Raw genomic sequence first — 18,495 nt, 5'->3', positions numbered from 1 at the left:
GTGTGCCACTTGACTTCATGTTTCGATGGTGGCTGCTCCTTACAAAGTGCACTTCATTGCTTGTGCAGAGTCTTGAAAGGTTGTGAGATTGTGAAAAAGAGTGAATGCTGTTCTTTCGTTTGTACCACTGACTGCCTAACCCGAGGCCCTCCGTTGGTCAGGGTCCAGCATGGATGTTACGTGCAGCTGTCTACGTGATACGTAAGCCAGGGCAGTATGATATGGAGAGTAAGCTGTTGCCCATGTAGCAGGCTCCCCCTCTGCACGCATCTGATGAATCCAAAGGATCGGCAGAGACCAATACAGTTTGGTTCCAGTGGCGTCACTGGAATTGCCAGTCAGCGTTGAACTCAACGTCGGACTGTCTGGGAGAATCCGGCTCCGGATTTTTCTCTCTGGGTTTACTCCTGTGAGTGGGTATAGCCGCAAGACATTGGAGGTTTGAGATCAGAGTCTTCCTTTTCCTAGATGAGCTGCTAACCATGAGCCCCATCTGACCGAAGTGACCAGTTTTGAAGTGTCAGTGACCTGCCTTCTGCTGTCAGTAAGCCACATGCAAAGGCCAGGAGCTGGACTTGGTGTGAGAGGCTGTTTGAGGTGCATGCCATTAGGAGCATTTAGTCTGTAGTGGATGTTTGTCCCCATTACCGCCCCTGGCCATGACAACCTTAAGGAATCATTGACTGCCTAATAAGCTGCATCTTTTCTCGTGTACGTGTCACTTGATCGGATCTTTCATCAAAGAAACTGGGGTGGATGTTGGGCCACACAGCCACACCACTGTCCACCGATTGTGTCTGCAGAAGCACATCATCATATAGAGAGATAAACTGGAACTAGAAACTACAGCACATCATAAACCTGAATGAGTCGAAATCTACTTCGATTAAAGCATGCTCAGGTACCATCGGCGGACAGCATCGGGGGAGAGAGGGGATTCACTTGAGCGTGAGGCCCTTCCTTTGGGAACAGCCAGTGAGAGGCTGCCACAAGCAGGCACCTTCTCCAGCACAGCCAGCGAGAGGCTGATAGACGGCACTGCATACTCGCTGGCCCTGCGCGCCTGACTTGATTTCAATCTTCAGCCCTTTAATCAGCGAGAGGTGGAGGCAACCGTGGGCTTATGAAGCAGTTGGAAACAGCAAAGTGCCCGATCAGCCCAAAATCGAGTCAGCAGATTGGAGAGGACAGCCTCTGAAGTAAAACAAAGATGCGAAGGGGATTGCTTCATGAACCGTCCTTGGTAGTGTAATGTGGATTCCCTACTTTCGAGTAAGCAAGCTAGTAGACAAAGGTAGAAATATTGTGATTTTGCTTCCCAGATGGACCCACTTCATCCACAAAATCTGGCTCCAATCGTGCATTTTGAAAAGGAATGCATGAGTTATATTTAGCCTTTCAGTTTGTGGTAGTTTAGTCATGGATTCTGTCTTCATGCAAAGTGGAGCTGGCCGGGATAAGTATCGCAACATCAGTCGTCTTGGCCTGGCCAGTTTCCATAAATCAGATGTTTCAAGTGAATTGTGATGTGCCTGCCAAAGTTCTTTGCCAGTCATCTTCAGTAGCTGGTACATTAATGCCAACTCATTGAGTTAATTTGCACCAGAACAACTTGGCCGACACCACAGAGGAGGATTGGGCCAATTTGATACCTCTGAATATCTATTTAGTAAGATTACAGTGCAGAATAGGTACACTGAGCCACACTGCCCAGCTATCCCCCAATTCAATCCTGACCTAATCACGGGACAATTTACCAGTTAATGACCAGTTAACTTACCAACTGGAATGGGGGATGAAATGTGCACTCGAAGGAAACCCATACCGTCACAGGGAGAATGTACAGATGTGCCAGAATTGAACCTGTGCTGTCTGACTCTTGATGTTTACACTGTATGTGCTGGCCTTGCTTTTCCTTGTGCGACTTAAATTGTGCTTCAGAATGTATGTTTTCTCTTGCCACTATCTTGTGAAAAGATACAAATATTAAGGCAGATGCTTTTCAGCAATTGCTTAATCTGTTAAACTTTATTGATTTATCATTGTGGTGAGAGTGTGGAACGAGCTGCCAGCGCAAGTGGTGCGTGCAAGCTCGATTTCAACGTTTAAGATAAGTTTGGATGGGTACGCAGATGGTAGTGGTATTGAGGGCTATGGTCCAGATGCAGGTTGATGGGAGTAGGCAATTTAAATGGATCGTCACAGAATATATGGGCCATTGTTTTGTTTGAGAATAACTCTCTAACATGCAGTACTCTATCTTGCAGATTTCTGTGAAAACTTGCCAGTAGATTGCAGGGAGACTGTCACAATAAGTCACATCTTGCAGTATGTTGAGGTAATATGCCTTCTCAAATTCTTGGCTAGTTATACAGTCTACCTAAAATTAATGTAGCAACTCATCTCATTCACTTCAGGAAAAAGTCCCTCAGTATTTTGGGTGGGCCTGAAACGAGGATTCAGGCACCATTTCTCAGTGTGAACTGCTTGTAACTGGAAAAGCTCAGTGTCCAAGCACGAGTCACATCTTGCCCCCTCTCCCGTCCCCCTCTCCCGCCCCACCCCCCTCTCCCGTCCCATCCCCCTCTCCCACTCCCTCCCCATCCCCCTCTCCTGCTCCCTCCCCCTCTCCCAAAGGGCTGAGTTCTGCCGAAGGGTTTTGGACAGAAATGTCGACTGTCCTTTTCTCCATAGGTGCTGCCTGGCCTGCTGAGTTCCTCCAGCATCTTGTGTGTGTTGCTGGTTTTTTAACATGGCGTTGGCTGCCTGGAGTGATGGTGGAGGCAGATATATCAGGGACTTTTAATGACGTTTAGATAAGCACACAAATGTGAGGAAAGCAGAAGAGTATGGACATCGTGTAGATTAGATTGCCCACGAATCAAATTTCTTGACATCTGTGAGTGATGATAAACCTCACAGATGTCTGATATGGGTCTCTGATGTGGACTGAAAGTGGGAAGGGGGCAGGGAGAGGGGAGTTGTGTCCCTGTCCCCCTCTTTTGGTGAATGTCGGTGATAGCGTAGGATGATATCCTGGTTCTGCATTTGTGTTTATGGACTGTGGACTTTTTCAGATTTAGGGTTTTTATATTCTGTTTTCTTCATCGCCTTATTCTTTTCGTTTTGTTGTGTGAGGGGAGGGTGTTTGGGGGTAAAATGCTCTGTTAGTTTTTTGTGCGGGGGATGGATTAGGGGGAGTCGATGTTGCTATTCCATTTTGTGTGTGGAGGGAGGGGTAGTTTTGGGGATCAGATGATCAGGATGCCATTATTTTTTGTACCAGGGCTGGGGAGGTGTAGGTTTCATGCTTCTCTCTGAATGACTTTCATGTTCTTTCTTTGCTTCGTGGCTATCTGGAGAAGACAAATTTCAGGGTTGTATTTGGATACGTGCTTTGATCATAAACAAACCTTTGACTCTTTGGTTGGGAAAAGGGGGAAGGGAGCGGGAAGCACCAGAGAGACATTCTGTAATGACCAATAGACCAATTGTTTGGAATCAAATGCCCTTGCTAGTGTTCTCAGGGCTGAGTGTGTCTCCACTCGCACCACACCCTCCTGCCCCTGGCAGTCCACCTCAGCCACCTCTCTCACACCCCTCCCGTGGGTGCTCCACTCTCACCATTGCCAACATCCTGTGCTCCCGCCAGATTTACAAACTTGCTCTCCACTGCACGTTGGCAAGTACAGTTCTGTGCAAAAGTCTTTGGCACCCTGGCTAGATGTGCATGTGCCTAAGTACTGTAAGTGTGAAAGTGGCATTCATATTTCTTTTGTGGGATTAATATTTCATAAATATCCAAGATGATACTTTGAAAGCAGAGAGTCTGGGGAGCGCCAGTGTGTTTGTCAGACAGCGTTCGCAGTATGTATGTTTTTCACCTTTGCTATACTCAGAAAATTGCCTTTCCTTCCTAGTGCCCTGAGGTCCGTTTGAACATTATCTCCAATCTGGACTGCGTGAATGAAGTTGTTGGAATTCACCAGTTATCACAGTCTCTCCTGCCAGCCATTGTAGAATTAGCAGAAGATGCCAAATGGAGAGTGCGCCTTGCGATAATCGAGTACATGCCTCTGCTTGCAGGGCTGCTGGTGGGTGGTTTATTCTGAAATGTTTTTATAGTTTATTAGCAATGCTTCCATATGGATGATTTGCAGAATGGAAATGATTGCCCATATCAAATTGATACTTTAGTTTAAAGACGGAAATAACTTTGAACATCTTCTTTCCTTTTGCACCAGAAGCAAATGTGCGATAGTAACAATTATACTTGTAGCCCACTGACATGGGTAGTCTTACTTTAGACTCGGGACTCCCAACCTTTTTTTTAATTGACCATTAACCAAGCAGGAGTGGAAACCCCTGGTCGGGACCATCAGGTTTAGGCCCCTGTTTAAGGACTGCGGACTTTGTCAGACTTACGGATTTTATATTCTGTTTTTATATTGCCTGTTTCTTTTCATTTTGTTGTGTGAGGGGAGGGTGTTTGGGGGTAAAATGTTCTGTTGGTTTTTGTGCGGGGGGTGGTCTGGAGTTGTTGCTGTTCCATTTTCTGTGTGGAGGGAGGGGTGGTTTTGGGGGGGGGCTGATGATCAGGATGCTATTCAATGACCTTCATGTTTTTTCTTTGTTTCATGGCAATCTGGGGAAGACAAATTTCAGAGTTGTACGTGATAATAAGTGAAACTTTGGCCTGCACATCAAACAGATACAAACACAAAAAGGGCAATAAACTCCATAGAATCAGATGAGGGGGTGACAACTGTTGTCCCAGAGGAAATAAACAATATCTTTTTGAGATTTTACCAAAATCTGTACAGCTCAGAATATTTAGATTCAGCTCCACAAATACAAAAGGAATTTCTCGACTTGTTACAATTTATACCCCGAGATGAACCGTCCTTAACCTCGCTGGAGTTTAACTCAGAGGCTAAAGAATTGTCTGCAGCTATAACTAACATTAAGGGAGGGAAAACTCCTGGGCCCAATGGAAATTCCGATTAAAATATATAAAATCTTTAAGACTAAGCTAATACCACCTCTGCTTGATGTGTATCAGGAGTCATTTGACACTGGATCCCTTGCCCCCTCTCTTAATATGGCAGCAATTACGCTACTGTTAAAACCGGGAAAACCACCATCCCTTTGTGGATCTTATAGGTCAATCTCACATCTGAACAATGATCTCAAAATTCTCTGTAAGGTATTAGTTAGGAGGCTGGAGCCACTGTTGCCAAAAATGGTCCACACTGACCAAAATGGATTTGTAAGGGAAGGCAGGGCTTCCACAACATTCGAATAGTGCTTAATATACTTTATGAAAAATCTGGAAGCTCTGATAGCGCTATTCTGTCATTGGATGCCGAGAAAGCCTTCGACAGAGTGGAGTGGAATAGGGGGAAAATTTCTAAGATACAGCTTCTGTATTCTAACCCACAGGCTGAAGTTTCAACTAACGAGCTTTGTTCGGCATCTTTTAAACTCCAACGGGGAACAAGACAGGGATCTCCCCTCCTGTTTATCCTGGCCATTGCGCCACTTGCTATGGCAATTTGAAAACCGGCTAACGTAGCAGGAATAACTATAGGAGATGTAAAACATCGCATAGCCCTGTACATGGATGATGTCATTTTGTCAGAACAAGGTTTACCTATTTGGGTGTTAAAATTACTCCTACTATTGATAAAATTATCCCAACTAATTATAACCCTCTCACAGACTCAGTTATTCAACTTACAAACAGATGGACAAAATTGCTCATAAATTTGATTGGACTCATAAACATTCTAAAAATGTCAATTTTACTGAAGTTCCTGAACCTTTTGCAATCTATCCCACTTTCTCTTCCATCATCTTTTTTTTACTTATTAAAGAAATTTTTTTCTAATTTCATCTGGAATAATAGATGTCCAAGACTCAGGCTTTCCCTGTTATATCTACCGTATGATAGAGGTGGCTTACAGCTACCAAATCTTATATGTTATTTCTGGGCGGCCCAAATTAGAGCAGGAATGTTTTATTTTGTTAAGGATCACTCCCCTCCTTGGGTCTCAGTGGAATCCCAGTTGATCAATATCCCTCTAGAACTATATATGTATTCAGCAAATAAGAAAAACCTGGTCACACAATCTAAAATCCCTTTCTTAAAAAATACAATAATGATTTGGCACGATGCTCTTGCGTAAATGGGTGAGACATCACAGTTATCCCAGTTTACTCCTATCTTTGGTAATGATAGCTCCAGCCCGGCAGAGCGGATCCTAGTTTTAAAACTTGGTCGCCCCGAGGCATAGCTAAGGTGTCTGATCTTTATAATGGCAATTCATTTATGTCTTTTGAAGAACTCAAAGGCCACATATGGAATTCCAACAAAGCACTTTTTTAAATGCCTTTAGTTGCAAAGTTTTATTATGTCCAGGCAAAGTTACAGTTTGAAGCTCCCTCCTTTATTTACCCTAGAAGACATCACTCTGAAATTATCTGAAGCTCGGAGACAAGTGTCTGAATTGTACATGTAAGGGTTTGTTCTTTTATGTTACTTGCCAAGGCTAATAAAATGGCTTCTCTGTACTGTTAACTGCTGAGACAGTGGTTCTCTAGAGCAGCTTGTTTGGGTTATAATTACTGATACAGGAATTGTATTCATTTGCTAACCAATTGGGAAAGGTGGTATTCTTTCTTGTGTGTCTGTAAGCTATTGTTTTTCGTGGGCTTTGGGCAGAAGGCGTGATGGGGACAGAGAGAGGAGACGCGAGGAGAGAGATGCTGTAAGCTGGGCGACGGCACGGACCCCGAGCGGGAGTCCGAGGCCCAGGGTCTTCAGCGAGGAGAGGAGACGAGGACAGACTCGTGGAGTGTTTGGTGGATCACCGAGGGTGGTCCCATTCGTGGGTCGGTGGAGTTCGGAGGACATTGATTGGAGGAAGGGGGACCCGGTTCTGTAAGAGCTCCAACGAGTGTGCACCGAACTGATAGAGTTACTGACTTGGCACCTTTATTCTATTTGTTTCTACTAACCCATCACCAAGAAATACTTATAAAGTGTAATCATTTAATCGCATATGGCGTACTGTCTGTTAATTGGCGGTGTGGGGTACATCACACAGCATCCACACAAACTTGATCTCACCGTTTGGCGGGGCTGAAGGCTGCTCCCCCTAGACGAAAGCGAGCTGAGCGAGTCTGAGTCTTACCAGGGGGCTACATACAAATTGTTTGCAAGTAAATGCAAAGAGTCATCAAACAACATACTACAAGCATGGAGAACTGATTTGCATGAGAATCTGTCAGAAAAAGAGTGGTCAGAAGCTTGTTCCTTCGTTCAAACCCAGTCAGTGAACACTCATTCTAAACGGATAACCAGACAGCACATTACTCCAGTCAGGTTTCGTCACTTTAACCCCAACATTCCAGACACATGCTTTAAATGTAATCACTAAAAGGGGTCTCTGTTCCATTGTATGTGCGAGTGCCCCCAGATAATCTGCTTCTGGAAGAAGGTGCTGGATTTGATTAGTCAGATTATTGGAAAAAAGGTGCTCCTTGATCCTAAATTATGTATTCTGAACATTTATCCAAAGGACTTTCTAACCTCCAAAAGTGCAAGGTCTCTGCTTAATATTTGTTTTTTGGAAGCCAGACGTTGCATAGCCTATTCATGGAAGAAACCCACAACCAGTGGACTTTCACAATGGCTAAAAGGAGTGACTTCGTATCTTGCTCTAGAGAAGATCAACTACATCACAGAAAAACCAACTTGGCAAATTTCGGGAAATTTGGGATATTTTCTACAAGTTTCTGGAGAACAATATTTGGGATGATGAAAGTAACAAATTGAATTGACAGGTTGTTTTTAATGGCCGGGTGTTTGCTTTTTTTGTGCGTTGTTTTTCCTTTTATTTCTGATGTATTTTATTTTTCCCTTTTTCTTTAACCTTGTTGCACTTTCAAACCTATGGATGATCGAATGTGTTTACTTTTCATTCTGTAAAAGCAATAAAGAGATGTTTGAAAAAAAATAAGTGAACCTTTGAATCTTTGATTGGGAAAACGGGAAGGGAGAGGGAAGCACCAGAGAGGTATTCTGTAATGATCAGTAAACCAATTGTTTGGAAGCAAATGACCTTGAGAGCAGAATTAGTCCATTCAGCCCATTGAGTCTGCTCCAACATTCCATCATGGCCGATTTGTGTCCCTCTCAACCCTATTCTCCTGCCTTCTCCCCGTATCCTTTCACGCCCTGATTAATGAAGAGCCTGTCAGCCTCCATTTTAATTATACCCAATATCTTGGCCTCCACGGTTGTCCATGGAAGTGAATTCCACAGATTCGCCACCCTCTGGCTGAAGAAATCACTCCTCATCTCTGTTTCTGCCAGGCACTCCGATTTCCTCCTCCATCCCAAAGACGTGCTGGTTGTAAACTGGTTGTTGTAGATTCCTCCTCTGTGTTGGTAACTAGCAGGAGTAGTGAGGTAGTGTTCATGGGTACGGTGTCCATTCAAAAATCGTATGGCAAAGGGGAGGAAGCTGTTCCTGAATCAGTGAGTGTGTCTTCAGACAAATTGTCCCTCCTTTCTGGTAGCAGCAATGAGAAGAGGCTGGTGGGGCCCTTAATGATGGACACTGCCTTTTTGAGGCACCGCTCCTTGAAGATGTCCTGGATAATATGGAGGCTGGAGCACACGATGGAGCTGACTAATTTTATAACTCTCTGTAGCTTACTTAAGCTCTCCTGTATCATACCGATTTAGTATGTATTTGGTTTTAAGGAAGCAAATCGCTCTCAGTTTCGGTGTGCAAACACAAAGTAGATTTTCTGAGCTAGAAATTCAGAATGTTCCTGTTGTGCTGTGTTCCCATGCTTTATGGTTAATCATAAAACTACTTAGTGAATATTTACACCTTTGTGGTTAAAGAGTTTTTCGAGGAGGTTACCAGGAAAGTGGTTGAAGGGAAGGCATTGGAAATTGTCTACATGGACTTCAGTAAGGCCTTGGACAAGGTCCCGCATGGGAGGTTAGTTAGGAAAATTCAGTCGCTAGGTATACATGGAGAGGTGGTAAATTGGATTAGACATTGGCTCAATGGAAGAAGCCAAAAAGTGGTAGCAGAGCATTGCTTCTCTGAGTGGAGGCCTGTGACTAGTGGTGTGCCACAGGGATCAGTGCTGGGTCCATTGTTATTTGTCATCTATATCAATGATCTGGATGATAATGTGGTAAATTGGATCAGCAAATTTGCTGATGAAACAAAGATTGGAGGTGTAGTAGACAGTGAGGAAGGTTTTCAGAGCCTGCAGAGGGACTTGGACCAGCTGGAAAAATGGGCTGAAAAATGGCAGATGGAGTTTAACACAGACAAGTATGAGGTATTGCACGCTGGAAGGACAAACCAAGGTAGAACATAGAGGGTTAATGTTAAGGCACTGAGGAGTGCAGTGGAACAGAGGGATCTGGGAATACAGATACAAAATTCCCTAAAAGTGGCATCACAGGTAGATAGGGTCGTAAAGAGAGCTTTTGATACATTGGCCTTTATTAATCAAAGTATTGAGTATAAGAGCTGGAATGTTATGATGAGGTTGTATGAGGCATTGGTGAGGCCGAATCTGGAGTATCGTGTTCAGTTTTGGTCACCAAATTACAGGAAGGATATAAATAAGGTTGAAAGAGTGCAGAGAAGGTTTACAAGGATGTTGCCGGGACTTGAGAAACTCAATTACAGAGAAAGGTTGAATAGGTTAGGACATTATTCCCTGGAGCGTAGAAGAATCAGGGGAGATTTGATAGAGGTATATAAAATTATGATGGGTATAAATAGAGTGAATGCAAGCAGGCTTTTTCCACTGAGGCAAGTGGAGAAAAAAACCAACTGGTGCGTCTTTGGATTGTGAGAGGAAACCCGCATGTTCCGCAGGGAAAATGTACTGGCTCCTTACAGGTGACATCAGAATTCCCAAGCTGTAATAGTGTCACGCCAACTGCTACGCCACCAATAGTGGTTAGTAACGTTCTTACTGTCTGCATTAAACCATTGGACACTTTTAAGATTTTTCCCATTTTTCATGGATCATAGTCCTGTTATTGACACAACAAAATTAATTAAGGATAGTCAAAATACTAGGTGCAAGTACCTTAGATAGGGTATCTTCTGTGTAGCCTTCTGCCACGGCACAATCTAGTTTTGTGCAGTTTATTAAAGCACATTGCCAGTCTTTCTTGTGTGACCCCTTCACCAATGGCTCAAAGGAGTTAGCAAACTGTACTGGTAAGGAGTGAAAGGTGAAGACAGCTAGAATGCAAATGTGGCAAGTTGGCATGTTCTACTAGAAATTCAAGGGGTTATTTTATCAACATTTTTTTTTGTCAAAACCTGCTTAGGGAGCGGTGTTTTTTGATGAGAAGTTGAACGCCTTGTGCATGACGTGGCTGGTGGATCACGGTGAGTATAGCCTTGATGAATCATTACTTCTGTTGAACGAAAGTCCTTCAAAGTTGTCAAAGTCATCTTGCTGGTGCTTCCATGATGCTGAGTGACCCTACCAGGTGCCTAACCAAAAATCCTTCATCATGCTTTGTCACATCCTCAAAGGATTGGGTCAGGCTCAAGACACGACATGCCCCTCACAAAGCCATGCTGACTCTCCCGAACCGGACTATGCTTCTTGTAAATCCTGTCTGTAAGAATCTTCTCCTGTAATTTGCCCACCGGTGAAGTAAAACTGACTGGTCTATAATTCTCAGGGTCATCCCTACTCTCTTTCCTGAACAAGGAAATAACATTTGCCAACTTCCAATCATCTGGTACTTCCTCCAGTGAGGACTGGCCAGTGAGGATGCCCAGATCGTCACTAAAGGTGCAGCAATCTCTTCCCTTGCTTCCCGTAGTAACCCTGGGGTATATCACATCTGGCCCCGGGGACTTATCTATCCTAGGGCTTTTCAAAATTCCAGAACATCCTCTTTCTCAATGTCAACATGTTGCAACATATCACTGCCCTCGCAAGCATCAAGGTCCCTCTCACTGCTGATTACTAAAGAAAAGTATTCATTACGGATCTCCCCCAAAGTCCTCCGACTCCAAACATTTTGCCTCTTTTAGCTCTGGCCAGCCCAGACTCTCACTCTGGCCATCCTCCTGTTCTTCAAGTATGTTTTCCTGAATCCAACTCACCAAGTCCTTCTCGTGGCCCCTCCTAGTTCTCCGAAGTCCATTCTTCACTCCCTCCCTGGCCACATTGTAACCCTCTGGAGCCCAGGCTGATCTTTGCATCCTATGCTTCTAGACTAGCTGTTGCGCATCTCTTGTCAAGCATGGCTCCTTCACCCTTCTGTTCTTTCCCTGTCTCAGTGGGACAAAACTCTGCAGAGCTCCATCCAAGTGAAGCCCAAAATGACTTCCACATTTCAATTGTGTGTTTCTGAGTGCATTCATCCCAGTTTGTACTCCCAGGTTCCTGCCCAATGTCTAATACCATCATAGTTCAAACACCGGCGCCCCCCTCCCCCCCAGTTATTACTGCTGCAAGCAATCTTGTCGTACTCTTGTACACATGGCAACAAGAAACAGACTTGACTTTGACCGATACGTTTATTTATTTAATTATTCCAGAATAGCATGGAACAGGCCCAACGAGTCACACCGCCCAGCAACCGGCTGATTTAACCCTTGCCTCATCACAGGACAGTTTACAATGACCAATGAGACTACTAAGCGGGACGTCTCCAGACTCTGTGGGGGTGTTGTGGGGGGAATCTGAGCACCCGGGGTAGACACACGATCCACTACGGTTCGTTGCCTCTTATTCCAAAAGCAGCGGAGCTGCGAATCTGAAATAGTAACTGAAAATTCTGGAGACACTCAACAGAGCAGGCCAATGAATGGGCAAAAAGTCACAGATACAGCTGTGCATCTCCCAACATGATCTCATGCCAGCTCATCCACACCGTTTTTTCTCCCCCCTCTGTGTACAAGTTCTTAATCCTGCCTACGTTTCCAGAAGCCGCCTGTTCCATCTGCAGTGCCTCCCTGGTTTTCTTCTTGCCTGGCGGTCGAAGCTATGCTGTACTCAAGCCGGCTTTGCTCAAGGCAACATCACTCAGGTCCTGTGTGTTTTGTAAATGATAGTTCTCTTCGTTCTCTTGGTGTAAGCGAGTTGTGGTATTTAATCGATGCCAGAAGCTTCTCCTAAGACTTGGGCCACTCAGGTGTACTCTGTGTGTCACCCATCGTACCATCTCTCAGCCATTTAAATGGGAGCTTTCAAGCTGAGCTTCTGTACTGTTGTCAGTCAAGATGTAGTTTATACTTGCAACTGTTTGCAAGTGATATTCACATTCCTTATCATTTTTATAAATGAATGGCAGATGAGGATTTTTTCCCTGTGCAAGTAATTTCCCAAAAATGGCAGGACTAATTTTTTATTAAAGTAAAGTGCATTTTGATTAAAGGCCAATAAAATTAACAACAAATTTGATTTGGACTGTTTTCCTTTTAGTGTAGGTCCCTTTTACCCTGGAATCTGAATATTGCAGTTAGGGCTTGAACAATGACTAATTATTCAATTACAATAATTAGTAATAAATAATGGTAATCTATTCGAAGTATTTTTTAAGTATCTAATGGGGCGACACAGTAGCGTCTGGTTAGCGCAACACTTTGCAATTGGGTTTGATTCCCACTGCCACCTGTGAGAAGTTTATACGTTCCCCGCGTGACCGCGTGGGTTTCGTCTGGGTGCTCCTGCTTCCTCCCAGAGACCTACTGGTTGATAGGTTAACTGGACATTGTAAATTGTCCTGTAATTAGGCTAGGGTTAATCGGGCTGGCTCGCAGGGCAAGAAGGGCCTGTTCCACGCTGTATCTCAATAAAAAATCAATGATAAATAAGTATATTAAAATGCTACTTTCCAAGTGCATAATTTCCTCCACTGTGTGTAACTTGGTATGGAACAGGTTGACACTTTGAAGAAGGTGGTACGAGTATTTCATTTCGGAACTTTGTATTTTATCAGCAAGGTACATATTTGAAAATCAAGTAGTAACGGCGATCAGATCATTTCTTGACCTGTGAATGCTGTCTTGCAGTGTACGCCATTCGCGAGGCCGCGACCAACAACTTGACCAAGTTGGTGGGGAAGTTTGGCAAAGACTGGGCAGAATCCACCATTGTGCCGAAAGTACTTGCCATGGCCAGTGACCCCAACTACCATCACAGAATGACCACCCTGTTCTGCATTAACGTGAGTATAGCTTTGACAATGTACTTACCCATGGCTAGTGACCCCAACTACCTTCATAAAATGACCACCCTGTTCTGCATTAACGTGAGTATAACTTTGACAATACTTCCATTACACTTCACAAGCTGCTAAAATATTGCATGAATAAACGTACAGTTAGAACAGACACTTAAGAATAAAGAATTTAACAGAAATATTATGGGTTTGTTTAAAATGTTCTTTTAATATATTCTTTGTGAATGTTCAGATTTGGCAAAAAATCAATTAACAACACTTTGCCAAAGCTGCTTCTTCCAATATTGACATCTGCTTGATACGAGCTTCTGTGCTTGCGTTATTTGCTGAGGTGTAGTGGTGTTTTGTGTTTAATCTGCAAGGTGTCTGGAGTAAAAATTGAGTTGAGGGCGAGACTTCTTATGATTTCGTGGAGCAGAGTTCCTAACCGTCCCTGTGGAAATGGACTGATGGTGTCAGCTGAAGGACAACTGATTGAATGACCTGTTGACCCACCAGATGGCTTACAGCTTTCAAGTTTTATTTCTCAAGGGTCTGTTTCCATGCTGTAGTGGACTATGGCTCTGTCTTTTGCTTAGAGATCTGAGTACCTTGAAATGGACATTATACATTATCTGGCTGAGGGAATTGTAAGTTTTTTGACGCAACTAGTTTCAATTTACAAGTGTACTTAAAGGCCCCCACAGTCATTCCAGTTGCAGAACTAACTTCTTTCCCTGGATTTATTTGATGGGCCTGGGCTTTGCTGGAGTTTGGACAAGGTGAAGGAGAGGTTCAGTTGAAATGCCTAGATAAAATGGCTGTTTCTAAAAGTGGGTGAGTCTAGGACTGGAGGGCACAGCCTTTGGAACAGAGGGATATCCCTTTAGAACGGAGATGAAGAATTTCTTTAGCCGAAGCGTGGTGAGTCTACAGAATTCATCGCCACAGGCGGCGATGGGAGGCCAAGTAATTGGGTATATTTAAAGTGGAGCTTGATAGGTTCTGGAGGGTGTCGAGACGTCTGCACGACCTGGCGTTTTTGCGGTATCCTCAAGGACTTGGCAAGCTGGACTGTCAAGAATGCAGGTGCAGCGGCCGCGGCCATTGCTGGGAGTGGACTTCAGGTTGGATGAGAGTGGCCTGAGAGGGGAAAATGAAGTGGTGTTCAGTTGATTTCAACAACGAGCCAGGTTAAAAAGTTTAAAGAGTCGCAGGGGGAAAGACTAACTTCTCTGTGAGGCTTTACACACCTCAGCAGTGAACTGACTGTCGCTGTCAGCACTTGTCTCCGCACTGAATTGACTTGCTGGCTGTGCCCTGCGACCATTGGGCCCCTGGCTCAGATAAAATGCTGAACTGGCTCCTTGGCTGTGGACTGCAACCATTGGGCCCCTGGACTGGTTTCACTTCTCTCAGCACAGAACTGACTCCCTTGCTGTGGCCTGCAGCCATCTACTGATCTGAACTGGCTCCCTGCCTGTGGACCTAATTTCGCTTACTCTGCGGTTCATGTTCTGTGTCTTACTGGTTTACTATTTTTTGGTCCTTCCTCGTCGAAGCCATTCATCTGCACAAAGCACCTTGTATCGTCCACCATCTTCCCTCCTGTCTTCTCCCAGCTCCGGCCAAACAAAGACCTCTCTGCCCAGTAATCTCTAGCACCTTCTCCCAATTCTACCATCCTGATTGGATGACACCTCATTCCTGAGCTCAGACCCAAACAGGCTGAAAGCAGAACAGATTGCTCTTACAGAACTGCTAAAATGAAATGCCTACAGCATAGCAGTAAAAATCTGAACCAGGGCATTGACTCTGACTGGGTCAGAATCCTGGATCACCCACCCTAACTGCATTGTGGGTGCACCCACACCTCAAGGGCTGCAGCCCACCACAAAGGAATTAAATACCACTTCAACCTGTGATGCCCACACATTCCTTGGAGGAATATGCAAAAAGAGCTTCAAGTAACAGTGTACAGGTAGTCCCTAGGAGTGGTCACATGTGACAGCTCTCCCAGTATTCAGCATGAGGTACAGGAGCAAGGATATCAGAATCAGGTTTAACGTCACCGGCATAATGTCGTGAAATTTGCTGTCTTTGTGGCAGCAGCACAGTGCAACACATAATAATAGAGAAAACTGTGAATTACAGTAAATATATAAAATAATAGTGCGGAAACAGAAATAAAAAGTAGTGAAGTAGAGCATGGGTTCAGTGTCCATTCAGAAATGGCAGAGGGGAAGAGACTGTTCTGGAATCGCTGAGTGTGTGCTTTCAGGCTTCTGTGCCTCCTTCCTGAGGGTAGCAGTGAGAAGAGGGCATGTCCTGGGTGGCGGGGTCCTTCACCATGGATGCCGCCTTTTTGAGGCATCGCTCCTCAAAGATGTCCTGGATACGAAGGAGAAAGGCAAAACACAGTTGTACGAGTTATCAGGTTATAGCAGTACAGAACCTCAACCTCTCTGATATCAGCACGAACGATTTCAAAGGGAATGGCCCAAAGGAGGGGGTATCCAGGAAAACTTCGTGAGAAACAGAGTGAGAGAAGAACAAACGGTCTCGGCCTGAAACGTTGACTGGCCTGCTGCGTTCACCAGCAACTTCTATGTGTGTTGCTTGAATTTCCAGCATTTGCAGAATTCCTGTTGTTTGAGAGAAGGACATGGTTGGAACACTCAAGCAGGGCAAGAAGCCGATGTATTAGGAGTCTTTAGTGGGGTTGGATATGCAATGTTTCCAAGGCCTGATGAAATGTATCCTTGGCTGTTATGGGAAGGAAGGACTGAGCTCCCAAGGTCTCTTTGAGAGTTCAGTGAAACCCTCTCTCACTGCTCCCCCTCCGTGATCTCTGCTTCCTTTCGACGGGAGTCAGTGAAACCTTCTCTCACTCTGTGATATCTGCTCAGCTCTTTACTTCATCCCTCCCCCCTCCTGGTTTCACCCAGCACCTTGTATTTCTTTCTCCACTCACCTTCCATCCCCCCCCAACTTTTAAATCTACTCATCTTTTTTCTCCACTCCTGCCGAAGGGTCTCGGCTGGAAATGTCGACTGTACTCTTTTCCATCGATGCTGCCTGGCCTGCAGAGTTCCTCCAGCATTTTGTGTGTGTTCCAAGGATCCTGGTAGTTTAAAATCCTAAATTGTCACAGAACAGGTGCCAGGTAACTGGATCCCAGCAGTACGGTGCCTTTCTTCAACGAAGGCAGCAACTGCTAACTACAGAGCTGTGAATCTAACATCAGTGGTAGAAAGGGTGTTGTAAAAAGTCCCGAGGGACGGGATTCAGCTGCACTTGGGCAGAGCTTCATCAGAAATGGTCAGCGTGCAAGTGGTGATTCTGTCGGCCAGTTTGAGTTTCTTGGAGTTACGGGTGTACTCATGCAGTTGGTGTTGTCTACAGGGACTTCGGTAAATATTTTGACAAAATTCCCAAATGAGCAAGAGACCGAGGGATGCGAAGTAACTTCACAAATTGGGTTCAAAGTTGATTTGCTGATCAGCTTTTGTGATTACCCCGTGGCGTACCACAGGAATCTGTGCTGGAACTCTCCTGTAAATGATTTGGATGTGGCTAGAAGTTTAGAAGATGACATAAAAATGTGAGCTTTGTCTTGCAGCGTTAGTGCTAATGATGGTGAATTGGTTAGTTGGCAAACTAGGCACAGCAATTGTACCTAGAACATAGAACGTTAAAGCACTGTGTTAAAGTGCTGTGCTGATCTTTTAACCTACTCTGAGATCAATCTAACCGTTCCCTCCTACATAGCCCTCCATTTTTCTATCATCTGTGTGCCTATCTAAGAATTTGTCAAATGCCCCTAATGCATCTGCCTCTACCATCACGCCTGGCGGGGCATTCCACACACCCACCCACTCGGTGTGTGTGAAACAAAAATCTTACCTCTGTACCTTCCTCCAATCATCTCAAAATTATGCCTCTGGTATTGGCCATTTCTGCCTTGGGAAAAAGTCTCTGGCTGTCCACTCTATCCACACCTCTCATCCTCCTTCACTCCAAACAGAAAAAGCCCCAACTCACTCAACCTTTCCTCATAAGACACGCTCTCTAATGCAGGCAGCCTCCTGGCAAGTCTCCCCTGTGTCCCCTCTAGATCTTCTCCATGCTTCCTATGACAAGAAGGAAGAAAAAGAAAAAATTTAAAGAAAAACTGGATAGGTATATGGACAGGAAAGGAATGGAGGGTTATGGGCTGAGTGCAGGTCGGTGGGACTAGGTGAGAGTGGAGTTCGGCACGGACGAGAAGGGCCGAGATGGCCTGTTTCCGTGCTGTAATTGTTGTATGGTTCTACAAGTCACTTATAAATCAATAGCATCATAACATTTTAAGTAACATTTGGATATTAAACACACAGCACGTATTTTCTCCGCATGAGCATATAAATTCATTACAACACACCAATATCGCTGATTCAGTGGGAGCCCTGGGCTTGTTTCCCTGCAACAAGACGGTCCTATCACGGGCTGATGGGAGTCAGCGATACTCGAAGGGGGTTCCTTATGTCCAGTCTTTTCCGCAATTTAGTTTTCGTTGCATTCATTGCAGAGATATGTTGGAAATGGAAGCACCGTTTTCAGTGCTTTCATGACTATCTCAGGATATTTAGCCTTGACTTTGATCCAAAATGTCGCCAGAGATGTTATGTCAAACATACTTTTCAGCCCGCCGTCATTTGCAAGCTCGAGGAGCTGATCTTATTCCCATGCTGACATGGATGACGTGCGAGTAATGACCTCGCGTGTGTTCAAGCTGAACAGTGGGTGAGAGGGAATGAGGAAAGGTGCAGCGACTCCTATCGCCAAATCATGTCGTTTCCTCGCGGCCCGGTAGCACATGCTTTGTGGCTTGGTACTGGTCCGCAGCACGGTGGTTGGGGACTGCTGCGCTAGGGAAATTCTAAGCAGTTTCTAGAGTAGGTTACCTGGTCGGCACAACATTGTGGGCCGAAGGGCTTGTAATGTGCTGTGAATTTCTGTGTTCGGAAACATGTGGTTAAACCTCCCAGCCCTCTCGTGCTTTCCCACTTATTTCTGCCTTCTCTGCTTACCGGACGTGCCTGTTCAGTGAGTTTGACATAGAATTCTGAGTTAACACCTGCTACACTAGTATCCTGTGTCCCAGCCCTGCTGCCTCACCAGCTTAAACCCTCCCAAAGTGCTCGAGCAAAGGTATGGATAAAAGGGACGCACAGAGGCGGTTTCCAATAGCGCAAGAGTCTGGGGCCAGAGGG

Source organism: Mobula birostris, chromosome 10, assembly GCF_030028105.1.
Source record: "Mobula birostris isolate sMobBir1 chromosome 10, sMobBir1.hap1, whole genome shotgun sequence".
Lineage (NCBI taxonomy): Eukaryota > Metazoa > Chordata > Chondrichthyes > Myliobatiformes > Myliobatidae > Mobula > Mobula birostris.
This window is presented reverse-complemented; position numbering follows the sequence as displayed.